The following is an 11,631-nucleotide window of genomic DNA, read 5'->3' as shown; positions in this document are numbered from 1 at the left end:
CAGAAACACCAACCCCCCACCCGTTCTCTGTGGACTTAACTAGAGAAAGACATAAGAGAAGCTCTGGGGAAGACGAGCGGACCTCGCGGCTGAGGAGCAGCGCCACGCCTCGGCCTGCCCCACCTCCCGCGTCGTCGCGGGCCCCGCCTCCCGGGGGGCGGGGCCAAGCACTGCTTCCGGGTCGCGGGCGGAAGTGGAGAGATTTGAATCGTGTGGGCCGTTGGATGGGGCTGCTCGAGGTTGGCGTGTGGCGCTGCGCGAAAAGGGAAAAGTGTCGCGGCGGCTCTGGAACTTCTGCCCAGCGCGCCTTGGTGAGTGGACGGGGAACGGGAAGAAACGGAGTATTCCAGGGAGAGAGGCGGGCCCGTCGGGTGGGACAGGGGATCGGGAGGCGGGACAGTGTAGCGGGGGCCTCAGTGCTTTTGGAGGTGTGGGGCGGTCGGCGCCTTGGGAAGTCGCGGCGCTGGGGAGCGTGTCCCGGGCCAGCGCTCCCCACGGTCGGCGCTCACAGGCCGGCTCTGAGTCTTGAGGGTTCGGAGGCCTGACTGCCGCCGAGACTAAGCCTTGTTTAGTCTCTCATTTTCGGGTAATCGCAGTTCAGTATTTCCGCCAGTTTGGCTGGAATGCTGAAGCTTCATCAGCAGTTAAATCTCATTGCGACAGCGTTACCACAGGAAGAGAATCTGCCTTTATTAAAGATGGAAGGTTAGGGGCAGGTTTCGAGTGAGGAGATGGCCTACGTGGCTCCGAGTTCTAAGAGGGGTACCCGGAGTAATCCGTATTACTCTCGACTGCAGGCAAGTGACAGTCTTTGAAATGCTGGTGGGGATTTAAACTGAAATCTGAGTATCCTGTGTATTTAAAACCCGGATAGTGTTCTTTCGTGGTTGACATTTTTCGTAGACCGCAAAAATCCGAAACTGTTGCTCATTTAAACTGGTAACAGCGGTGACTCACGAGGGTCTTGGTTTGCCAACAATAGGGATAAGGTTTAGTTAGTTCCGCAGACCTGCCTTTTCACCCCGTTCATTCATTGGCCCGCGGAGTTATTGTGGAGTCATTTTGAAAGTACTCGACTAATATTTCCAGCATCGGGTTTTCTTTGTTTTGGTTCTTTGGTGTTTTTTGTTTTTGTTTTATTTATTTTTAGTGATGAACTACCTCACATATCTAACTCGATCCAACCCCGTAGCAAAGCCGTAACTTCTGAAATAGTTTAAACGTGTACCTTAAATGTAAACTGTAAATGAGTACTTTAAATGTCTAGAAATTCTATATCTTGCCTTATTGAAAACTGTCAGACTAATTTTTTGTTTCTTTAGAGGAACAGGTATTTTATGTTCCTTTAAAGATTTTAACACCACGGTGTGTATATCCCATACTATATAAATGTATAAATATCTTTTAAAAAGTAGGACTTAATAATATTCAGAATAGACAGTTCTCCATCCAGTGTTGGCTACTCCCACTCTCTGATCCCTGGTAATGAACTTTTGTTTCATTATAAGCCAGGAAAAATAGATTTACATATTCAGCATGTGTGATAGTTGAAATTTAAACATTTTGCGTAAGACTGCAGGAGACTTAGCTATAGTACTTTCCTAAGGATTGCAGACAACTATTCAGCTCATTTCATATAAGCTACCAGCAAATGGTAATATTTAAAAAAAATTAGTCTCTAGATTTTAATCTGTTCCTTTTCCTTACCTGAACTCTTATATCATTGAGTTTTTGCTCTATCTACCGAGATCAGTGAGTTTCAAATTTCAGTGTGTGCACATTACCTTGAAGGGTTTCTTAAGTGCTGATTCCTGCGCTTCAAATCTCAGAGATTCTGATCCAGTAGGTCTGGAGGATGTGGTTGAGGAATCTGTAAGTTTAACTGGAAGGCTAGAAAATTTGACTGAAATTTAAATTCAGAATTTTAAGAACACTGACTTGATCTTTCCTAGCGAGTCATCATGATACATTGGTTAAGGGCATGGAACTGGAGCCAGATTGCCTGGGTTTGAATTCCATCTCCAACCACTGAGGAGCTGTGTGATCCTAAGCAAGCCGATTAACCAGTCTGTGCTTCAATTCTCTCAACTATGTAACGGGGATAATAGCAATACCTATCTTGTAGGTATTGCTACCTACCTGTGAGAATCAAATGTGCCAATATGTATAAAAATCTTAGAATAGTGTGTGGCACATAGTAAATGATACATATAATCTCCTATTATATTGAGTTACTAAACATTGTACAAAATACATTACATACATTATCTCATTAATCTTTACAAATAACACTGCAGTATGTACTATTTTCGGATAGAAAACTGAGGCTAAGGGGGCTTCAGTAATTTGTTCTCACACAACTAATAAAATGTTTGATCTGGGTCAGGAACTAGATTTAGTATAAGAAAGTTTATGCCTCTTTTTTTTTTTTTTTTGAAGTAATGCTTCCTGCCTCTCTTTGCAGTCTCTCCTTCCAGATGTTGCTCTGTAAAAATCTCTAGTGGCTTCCCATTGTCTACCATATATAATTCAGATTTCTTAGCTTTTTCTTTTTTTTACGAAGCCTGTTTCAATCTGATTCCAACCTCTGTTTTGGAGCATCATCTGTATAATATTCCACCCCTCTTTTCCAACCTGTGAGCTCTAATCATACAATTATAATTCTCCAAATCTATTCTCTGTCTTTTTTATGCATTCTTACCCATCAATCTTTTTTATTTCCCCTTAAAATTTTACCCGGTGGGATTCAGATACCTTCCTAGACTTCCCCAGGCACAGAGTACTTCTTCCTCAGTGCAGTTTAGTTGTAAACATAGCCCTAGACGGAGAGCTCGTGTCCTGTTTGCCTTTATATCTGCAGTTCTTGGTGCAGAACAGTGAGTGCCCTTCTACTCTGAAACTGTGTATGTTCAATGAGTGCTTGTTACTTCTACAGTTGAACACATTGTGTCTTGTTAATGCTGAAAAAGTTAAAAGAAAAAAAAAGAGCTTTGCTTTTTTACTGAGATGATAGACTATAATTCTGTGTGGCTTAATAGAAAGATTTTAGTGATATCATATGGTTTGTAAATTTCACAAATGTGGAAAAATAAGTATTGAAATTATAGGCTCAGAAGACATTACAAGTGGGAAAAAAATTAAGAGCAGTATTTGGTAACATTCGCAGAACTCCAAATGCTTTATATGTGTCTGCTCACTCCTTAAAGCCATTTTAGTATTGTCCCCATATTAAGATGAAGAAACCGAGGTGAAAGATTTAGTAACTTAAAATAATTTTTTTTTTGCATTTAATTTCTCCCAGTGCAGTTTTTTTAAATTATAAGAATAATATATGTGTAATGAAAAAATTAACTTTATAGTAGAGAATTACCTTCATTTGTTCATGAATGTTCATTTCTACATTAATTCAATTAGAAATTAAGAAAATATTGGAGAATTAAAAAACAGAAAAGTTTGCCTTTCCTTTTCAGTTTGAACAGTTAAGACTGTTGTTACCTGACCTCCTTGCCCACAACCTTTTCTTTAAACACCTGCCCAGCATTGTAGGAACATCATTCTAAGGGCCAGTGAGTGGGTAGGGGTTGATCAAAGGAGCATATGATTCTAATATGCTCCCATCCCACACACCTTCTCCAGCCAAAGTAGTACCAGGTATTTGAATCAGAGCTGAATATCTGGTGTAGGCTAGACGATTCACATTATTTTTCTTGAATTTTGGAGTTGGGATACCAAAAGACTGTTGGGAGCCAAGCTGGAAAGGTCTTTATGTGCTGAGATGACAGTGGAATCATGAAGAAACATGGACACTGGGCATAGGGAGCCAATATGCAGCGCGGTGGGGGAGACCTGTTTCCTGAGGACTAGTTAGTTATAAAGTAAGTCAGTATAAACTTGTAATTTTATTGCTTTCCTCTTTTTTGTTGAGGCTCTATTTTTTTAGAGCAATTTTAGGTTCACAGCAAAATTGAGGGGAAGATAATAAAGATTTCCCATGTACCCTCTGCCCCCACACATAAGTAGCCTCGACCATTATCAACATCCCCCACTAGAGTGGTACATTTGTTACAATTTATGAACGTTCGTGGACACACAATAATCACTCAAAGCTCATAGTTTAAACTGTGGTTCACTCTTGGTGTTATACACTCTGGGTTAGGACAAATGTATAATGACATGTATCCATCATTATGGTATCATAGAGAATATTTTCACTCTTCTAAAAATGCTGTGTACGGTGCCTATTTATCCCTCCCCCCACTTCGCAACCACTGATCTTTTTACTGTCTTCATCGTTCTGCCTTTTCCAGAATTTCATATAGTCGGAATCCTACAGTATGTAGCCTTTTCATATTGGCTTTCTCACTTAGTAATATGCATTTAAGTTTCCTCCATGTCTTTTCATGGCTTGATAGCTTGTTTCTTTTTAGCACTGAATAATATTCCATTGTCTGGATGTACCAGAGTTTATTTATCCACTCACCTACTGAAGGACATCTTAGTTGCTTCAAAGTTTTGGCAATTATGAATAAAGATGCTGTAACCATCCATGTGAAGGTTTTGGTGTGGACATAAGTTTTTGCTTCCTTTGGGTGAATATCAAGGAGCATGATTGCATCATTGAGGTAAATCCCACTTGGTTGTGGTGTATAATTCTTTTTATACATTGTTGGATTTGATTTGATAATATTTTGTTGAGAATTTTTGCATCTATGTTCATGAGATATATTGGTCTGTAGTTTGGTTTTTTTCTTGTGATGTCTTTGTCAGATTTTGGTATTAGGATAATAGTGGCCTAATAGAATAAGTTATGAAGTGTTCCCTGTGCTTCTGTCTTCTGAAAGAGATTGTAGAGAATTGCTATAATTTCTTCCTTAAATGTTTGGTAGAATTCACCAGTGAACCCATCTGGGCCTGGTGCTTTCTGTTTTGGAAGGTTATTAATTATTGATTTCTTTGATACAGGCCTATTCAGATTGTTTATTTCTTCTTGTGTGAGTTTTGGCAAATAGCGTCTTTAAAAGAATTGGTCCATTTCATCAAATTTGTGGGCGTAGAGTTCATAGTATTCCTTTATTATACTTTCAATGTCCATAGGATCTGTAGTGATATCCCTTCTTTCATTTCTGGTATTAGTAATTTGTGTGCTCTCATTTTTTCTTAGCCTGGCTAGAGGCTTACTGACTTTATTGGTCTTTTCAAAGAAACAGCTTTTGGTTTTGTTGATTTTATCTGTTGATTTCTTGTTTTCAATTTCATTGATTTCTGCTCTAATTCTTTTTACTACTTCTGCTTAATTTGGATTTAATTTGCTCTTCTTTTTCTAGTTTCCTAAGGTAGAAACTCTAGATGATTGATTTTAGAGTTTCTTTTCTAATATATGCATTAAATGCTGTAAGTACTTTTCTGAGCACTGCTTTCACAGCATCCCCCAAATTTTGATAAGTTCTGTTTTCATTTCCATTTAGTTCAAAATATTTTGTATTTTCTCTTGAGATTTCTTCTTTGATGCTTGTGTTATTTAAAAATGTGTTGTTTAATCTCCACGTATTTTGGAATTTTCCAGTTTTTTTTTTGTTATTGATTTCTAGTTTAATTTCGTTGTGGTCTGAGAGCAGATATTGTATGATTTCTATTCTTTTAAATTTGTTAAGGGGCCTGCCCGGTAGCATAGTGGTTAAGTTCATGCGCTCCACTTCAGCACCCCGGGGTTCATGGGTTTGGATCCCGGGTGTGGACCTATACACTGCTCATGAAGCCATGCTGTGGTGGTGTCCCATATACAGAAAAATGGAGGAAGATTGGCATGGATGTTAGCTCAGGGACAATCTTCCTCACACACACAAAAACACATTTAAATTTGTTAAGATCTGTTTTATGGCCCAGAATGTGGTCTGTCTTGGTGAATGTTCCATGTAAGCTTGAAAAAAACATGTATTCCACTGTTGTTGGATGAAATAGTTCATTATATCCAGTTGACTGATGGTGTTGAGTTCAACTATGTCCTTACTGATTTTCTGCCTGCTGGATCTGTCCATTTCTGATAGAGAGGTGTTCAAGTCTCCAACTGTGATAGTAGATTCCTCTGTTTCTCTTTGCAGTTCTACTAGTTTTTGCCTCACATACTTTAACACTCTGTGATTAGGCATATACATGTTAAGTACTGTTATATCTTCTTGGGGAATTGACCCCTTTATATCAGGTTTTTCTCCCCCCTTATGTGGGACAGGATGGCTAGAGTTGGCTGGAGTTGGGTATTTCTCTTCCCTCAAGTCATTTAGGCTCTGATAATACTCCAGCAGGAGTATTAACCAAGTTAATACTCTGGTTAACTCCTGAGGGCAGGCCTTGTTAAGAACAGCTGAGTGCTTTGGCGAATTTCAAAAGGATACCATTTCCCCTCTCCCTGCCAAAATCACAAGGGGGTTTTTCTGTGGTATTCACTGTGGGATCCTGGTCAAGTTCCTGGTGATAAATCTCACAATATTGTGAGAGGCCCCCATGACTGGGTACCCCTGGAGTTTTTAACTCTCGAAGTTATCCATTTTGAGCCTCCAGCAATTAGTCAATTACAGTTCAGATTTTCTTACCGCAGCACTGGATCCCACAGCAATTTCAGCTGGTAAGTCTCTGCTCAGGTAAGCTGTGACTCCCTGTATTCACCTGTCTCTCCAGTATTGGGGGCAGTGGTTTGCCCTGTGTCCTCCCCTCTTACAGATCCAGGAAGTGTTGTTGATTTCTTAGTCTTTTCAGCTCTTGTTAGGTTGGAGTGGCAACTTACAAGCTCCTTACATGCTACTTTTCCTTTTAATTTAAACAAATATCTTTATTTTTTAATGAAGGTGGTTAACTTTTAAACATCTATCTGGTAATATAATTTGTATAGAATCAAATTCACCCATTTTAGGGGTATAGTTTAGTGAGTTTTAGTAATTGTATTCCATTAAATGAATATACCACAATTTGTTTTATCCATTGTCTGTTGATGGACATTTAGGTTGTTTACAGTTTTTGGCTATTGCAGGTAAAGCAACTATGGACATTTGTGTACAGTGGGCATATGCCTTTATTTCTCTTGGTTGCATCATATGGTTAGCTGTACATTTAACTTTTTTTTTTTTAAATAATTTTATTTATTTATTTATTTTTCCCCCAAAGCCCCAGTAGATATTTGTATGTCATAGCTGCACATCCTTCTAGTTGCTGTATGTGGGACACTGCCTCAGCATGGCCAGAGAAGCGGTGCGTCGGTGCGCGCCCGGGATCCAAACCCGGGCCGCCAGCAGCGGAGTGCACGCACTTAACCGCTAAGCCATGGGGCCGGCCCTAACTTTTTTTTTTTTAATTGAAGTAAAATTCACGTTCATAAAATTAACCATTTTAAGGTGTACAATTCAGTGACATTTAGTACATTCATAATATTGTACAACCATCACCTCTATCTGGTTCTGAAACATTTTCATTACCCTGAAAGGAAAACTCATACCCATTAGGCAGTCACTCTGCATTCCCCATTCCCCCAGTCCCTGGAAACCACAAATCTGCTTTCTGTCTCTATGGATTTACCCATTCTGGAAATTTTATATAAATGGGATTATACAATATGTGGTCTTTGGTAGTTGGCTTCTTTCACTTAGCATGTTTTTGTGGTTCATCCATGTTGTAGTATATATGAGTACTTCATTCCTTTTCATAGTTGAATAATATTCCATTGTACAGATGTACCACATTTTGTATAACTGTTCATCAGTGGATGGACAAATGAGTTGTTTCTATTTTTTAGCTATTGTGCATAGTGCTGTTATGAACATTTGTGTACAAGGTTTTGTTTGAATACCTCTTTTCAATTCTTTTGGGTAATTACCTAGTGTAATTGCTGGGTGATGTGGTAGTTCTATGTTTGATGTGTTGAACAACTGCCAAATCCAAGGTCATGGATATTTACATAACCCTATGTTTTCTGCTAAGATTTTTATAGTTCTGGCACTTACATACTAAGTCTTTGATCCATTTTGAGTTAATTTTTTTATATAGTGCAAGATAGGGGTCCAACTTGATTTCTTTGCATGTGGTTACCCAGTTGTCCCAGCACCATTTGTTGAAGAGACTCTTCCTACTGAGGGGTCTTGGCACCCTCTTCAAAAACTAATTGATCATAGATATATGGGTTTATTTCTGGACATTTACTTCTTTTCTATTGATCTATATGTTTATCCATGTGCTGGTACCATCTTGTTTTGATTATTGTAGCTTTGTAGTAAGTTTTCAAATTGGAAAGTATGAATCCTTCAGCTTTTTCTCTTTTGGATTGTCTTGGCTATTCGGAGTTCCTTGCAATTCCATATGAATTTTAAGGTCAAGTTTTCCGTTTCTACGAAAAGGCCATTGGATTTCCATAGAGATTGCATCGAATCTGTAGATTGCTTTGGGGAGTATTGCCATCTTAACAATATTAAGTCTTCCAACCAGGAACACAAAGTGTCTTTCCATTTATTTGGGTTCTTTAATTTCTTTTAGCAATGTTTAGTGGTTTTCAGTGGACGAATTTTGCCCCTTTTTGGTTACGTTTATTCCTAAGTAGTTCTTTTTGATGTTATTGTAAATCGAGTTGATTTGTTAATTGTTTTATGGATTGTTTTTTGCTATTGTATAGAAATACAACTGATTTTTGTGTGTTCATCTTGCATCCTGCTGCTTTGCTGAATTTGTTTATTAGCTCTAACAGTTTTTTGGGAATTCATTAGGATTCCCTACATATAAGATCATGTCTTTTGCCAATAGAGCTACTTCTTGCTTTCAATTTGGATGCCTTTTATTTCTTTTTTTATCTAATTGTTCTGGCTAGAACTTCTGGTACAGTGTTGAATAGAAGGGGTGAGAGTGGACATCATTGTTTTGCTCCAGATCTTAGGTGGAAAACTTTTAGTCTTTCACCACTAAGTGTGAATAGATGCCCTTTAGTATGCTGAGGGAGTTCCCTTCCATTTCTAAATTGTAGAGTGTTTTTATCATGAAAAAGTGTTGGGTTTTGTCAGACGCTTTTCCTGCATCAATTAAGATGGGCATGTGCCCTTTTTCTTTTATTTTGTCAATGTGATGTGTTACATTGACTGATTTTTCATATAATGAACCACCCTTGCATCTTGGGATAAATACCACTTTCTCGTGGTGTATAATTCTCTTAACAAGGATCTAGTTTGCTAGAATTTTGTTGATTTTTGCATCTATGTTCATAAGGGGTATTGGTCTATAGCTTTTCTGTGATGTCTTTAGCTTTGGTTAGCACAGTAATGCTGGCTTCATAGATTGAATTAGGAAGGGTTCTCTCCTCTTCTGTTTTTGGGCAGGTTTGAGAAACATCGGTGCAGTTCTTTTTAAAATAATTGATAAAATTCACCAGTGAAGCTGTCTAGGCCTAGACTTTTCTTTGTTGGGAGATTCTTGAAGTATTGATTCAATCTCTAGATATAGATCTGTGAAATTTTCTATTTCTGCTTGAATCTGTTTTGTAAGATTATCTAACTTGTTTAACTAGTTAATTATCTAATTTGCTGGCATACAATTATTTATATAATCCTTTTTATTTCTGTAAGGTCTATAGTAATGTTCCCTGTTTTTTATTTTAGTAATTTGAGTATTTTCTCTTTTTTTTCTGGGTCAGTCTAGCTAAAGGTTTGTCCATTTTGATCTTTTTAAAGAACCAGCTTTTGATTTTATTCTCTCTATTATTTTTCTATTCTTTACATTTATCTCCACTCTAATCTTTATGAATTCTTTCCTTCTACTGGCTTTGGTTCAGTTTGCTCTTCTTTTTCTGGTTCCTTCAGGTACAAAGTTAGGTTATTTTTTGGGGAATCTTCTTTTTTAATGTTTACATTTATAGCTGTAAATTTCCTTCTGATCACTTTTTGCTGTACACTGTAGGTTTTAGTATATTATGGGTTTGTTTGTTTTTTTATGTTCATTCATCTCTAAGTATTTTCTAATTTCCCTTGTGATTTCTGCTTTGACCTTTTGCTTGTTTAATTGCCACATTTTTGTAAATTTTCCAGCTTTCATTCTTTGGTTTGCTTGTTTGACCATGTTGTATTTGTTTTCTAAAGTATATGTTCAACTCCCAACCTCATTTTCTGAGACCAGCATTACCCTGATACCAAAGTCAGATAAGGACACTACAAGAAAAGAAAACTGCAGGCCCATATCCCTGATGAGTATAGATGCAAAAATTCTCAACAGAATATTAGCAAACCGAATTTAACAGCACAGTAAAAGGATCATACACCACGATCCAATGGGATTCATCCCTGGACGCAAGGAAGGTTTAACATATGCAAATCAATAAATGTGACATATCACATTAATAGAATGAGAAATAAAAATCAAATGGTCATCTCAATAGATACAGAAAAAGCATTTCACAAAATTCAATGTCCGTTCATGATAAAAATTCTCAACAAATTGGGTATAGAAGGAATGTACCTCAACGTAATAAAGTCCTACATGACAAGCCCTCAGCTAACATGATACTCCATGATGAAAGGTTGAAAGCTTTTCCTGTAAGATCAGGAATAAGACAAGGGTGCCCACTCTCACCACCCCTATTCAACATAGTACTAGAAGTCATAGCCAGAGCAATCAGGCAAGAAAAAGAAATAAAAGGCATCCAAACTGGAAAGAAGTAGTAAAATTGTCTGTTTGCAGATGACGTGATCTTATATATTGAAAATCTTAAAGATCCCACCAAAAAGCTGTTAGAATAGCAACCCAGCTAGAATGCAAGGCAATTTGGCTTACTTGATTTTATTACCTGTCTATTCCTGTGTAACAGATCACCCCAAAACTTAGTGGCTTAAAACAATAAACATTTACTATCTGACCGTTTCTGTGGGCCAGAAATTTGGGAGCAACTTAGATGTGTGGTTCTGGCTTAGGATCTCCCATGAAGTTGCTCTCAGGCTGTCAGCCAGGCTGTAGTCATATGAAGGCTTGACTTGGAGGATTTGCTTCTAAAATGGCTCACTCACATGACCATGGGTAAATGCTTCAATTCTTTGCCGAGTGGGCCTCTCCAAGGAGCATTATGACATGGCAGCTAGCTTCCTCTGGTGCAGGTGATCCATGATAGAGAGCAAGGAGGAAGTCACAGTGCCTTTTATGACCTAGTCATACATTGTCATTTCTGCCAGGCTTTTTGGTGGTAGCAGGTTACTAAGCACAGCCACATCAAGAAGAGGGAAATCAGGCTCTACCTTTTGAAGGGAGGAGTATCAAATATGAGGATCACTCACTGACCAAGTGGAGGTAAGCAGTGGAAGAGACTCACAATACCTCTTGACAGTGGCTTCCTGGAACTCTTCATTAAATTGTTAATGATTTCTCAAGGAATGGGAGAATAGTTTGATATTATTTCTAAAATCAAGTCTGTTGTTAAAGAGTTGGGCTGTTATTGAGATATATACTTACATACATCGTTTTCTTCCTTGCACTTAGGAAGTCTTAAAATTCACGTACTGGATGCAAAACAAATGATAAAATCCAACTAAAAATGTGTGAATAGTCCTTATTTTTCTGGCTCAAGTTTTGTATTGGAGACTGTTGTATGAGACAAAGCAATCATCAATCAGGATTTAGAAA

The 11,631-nt window shown here is 38.1% G+C and overlaps 1 protein-coding gene across 2 annotated transcripts in view; it reads left to right on the top strand.

The window, feature by feature from the left end:
- Positions 1-206: 206 nt before the first annotated feature.
- G2E3 (G2/M-phase specific E3 ubiquitin protein ligase) overlaps positions 207-11,631 on the top strand; it is a 50,417-nt gene continuing 38,992 nt past the window's right edge. The window contains exon 1 of one of the 2 annotated variants that reach the window (XM_004421148.3): positions 207-311. The gene's annotated coding sequence lies outside the window, so the exon portion shown is untranslated. The remainder of the gene's footprint in view (positions 312-11,631) is intronic. The other variant, XM_087423065.1, reaches the window with a different exon arrangement.

This window comes from Ceratotherium simum, chromosome 3 (assembly GCF_057802395.1).
Source record: "Ceratotherium simum simum isolate JZ-2026a chromosome 3, ASM5780239v1, whole genome shotgun sequence".
Classification (NCBI taxonomy): Eukaryota; Metazoa; Chordata; class Mammalia; order Perissodactyla; family Rhinocerotidae; genus Ceratotherium; species Ceratotherium simum.
This window is presented reverse-complemented; position numbering and strand designations above follow the sequence as displayed.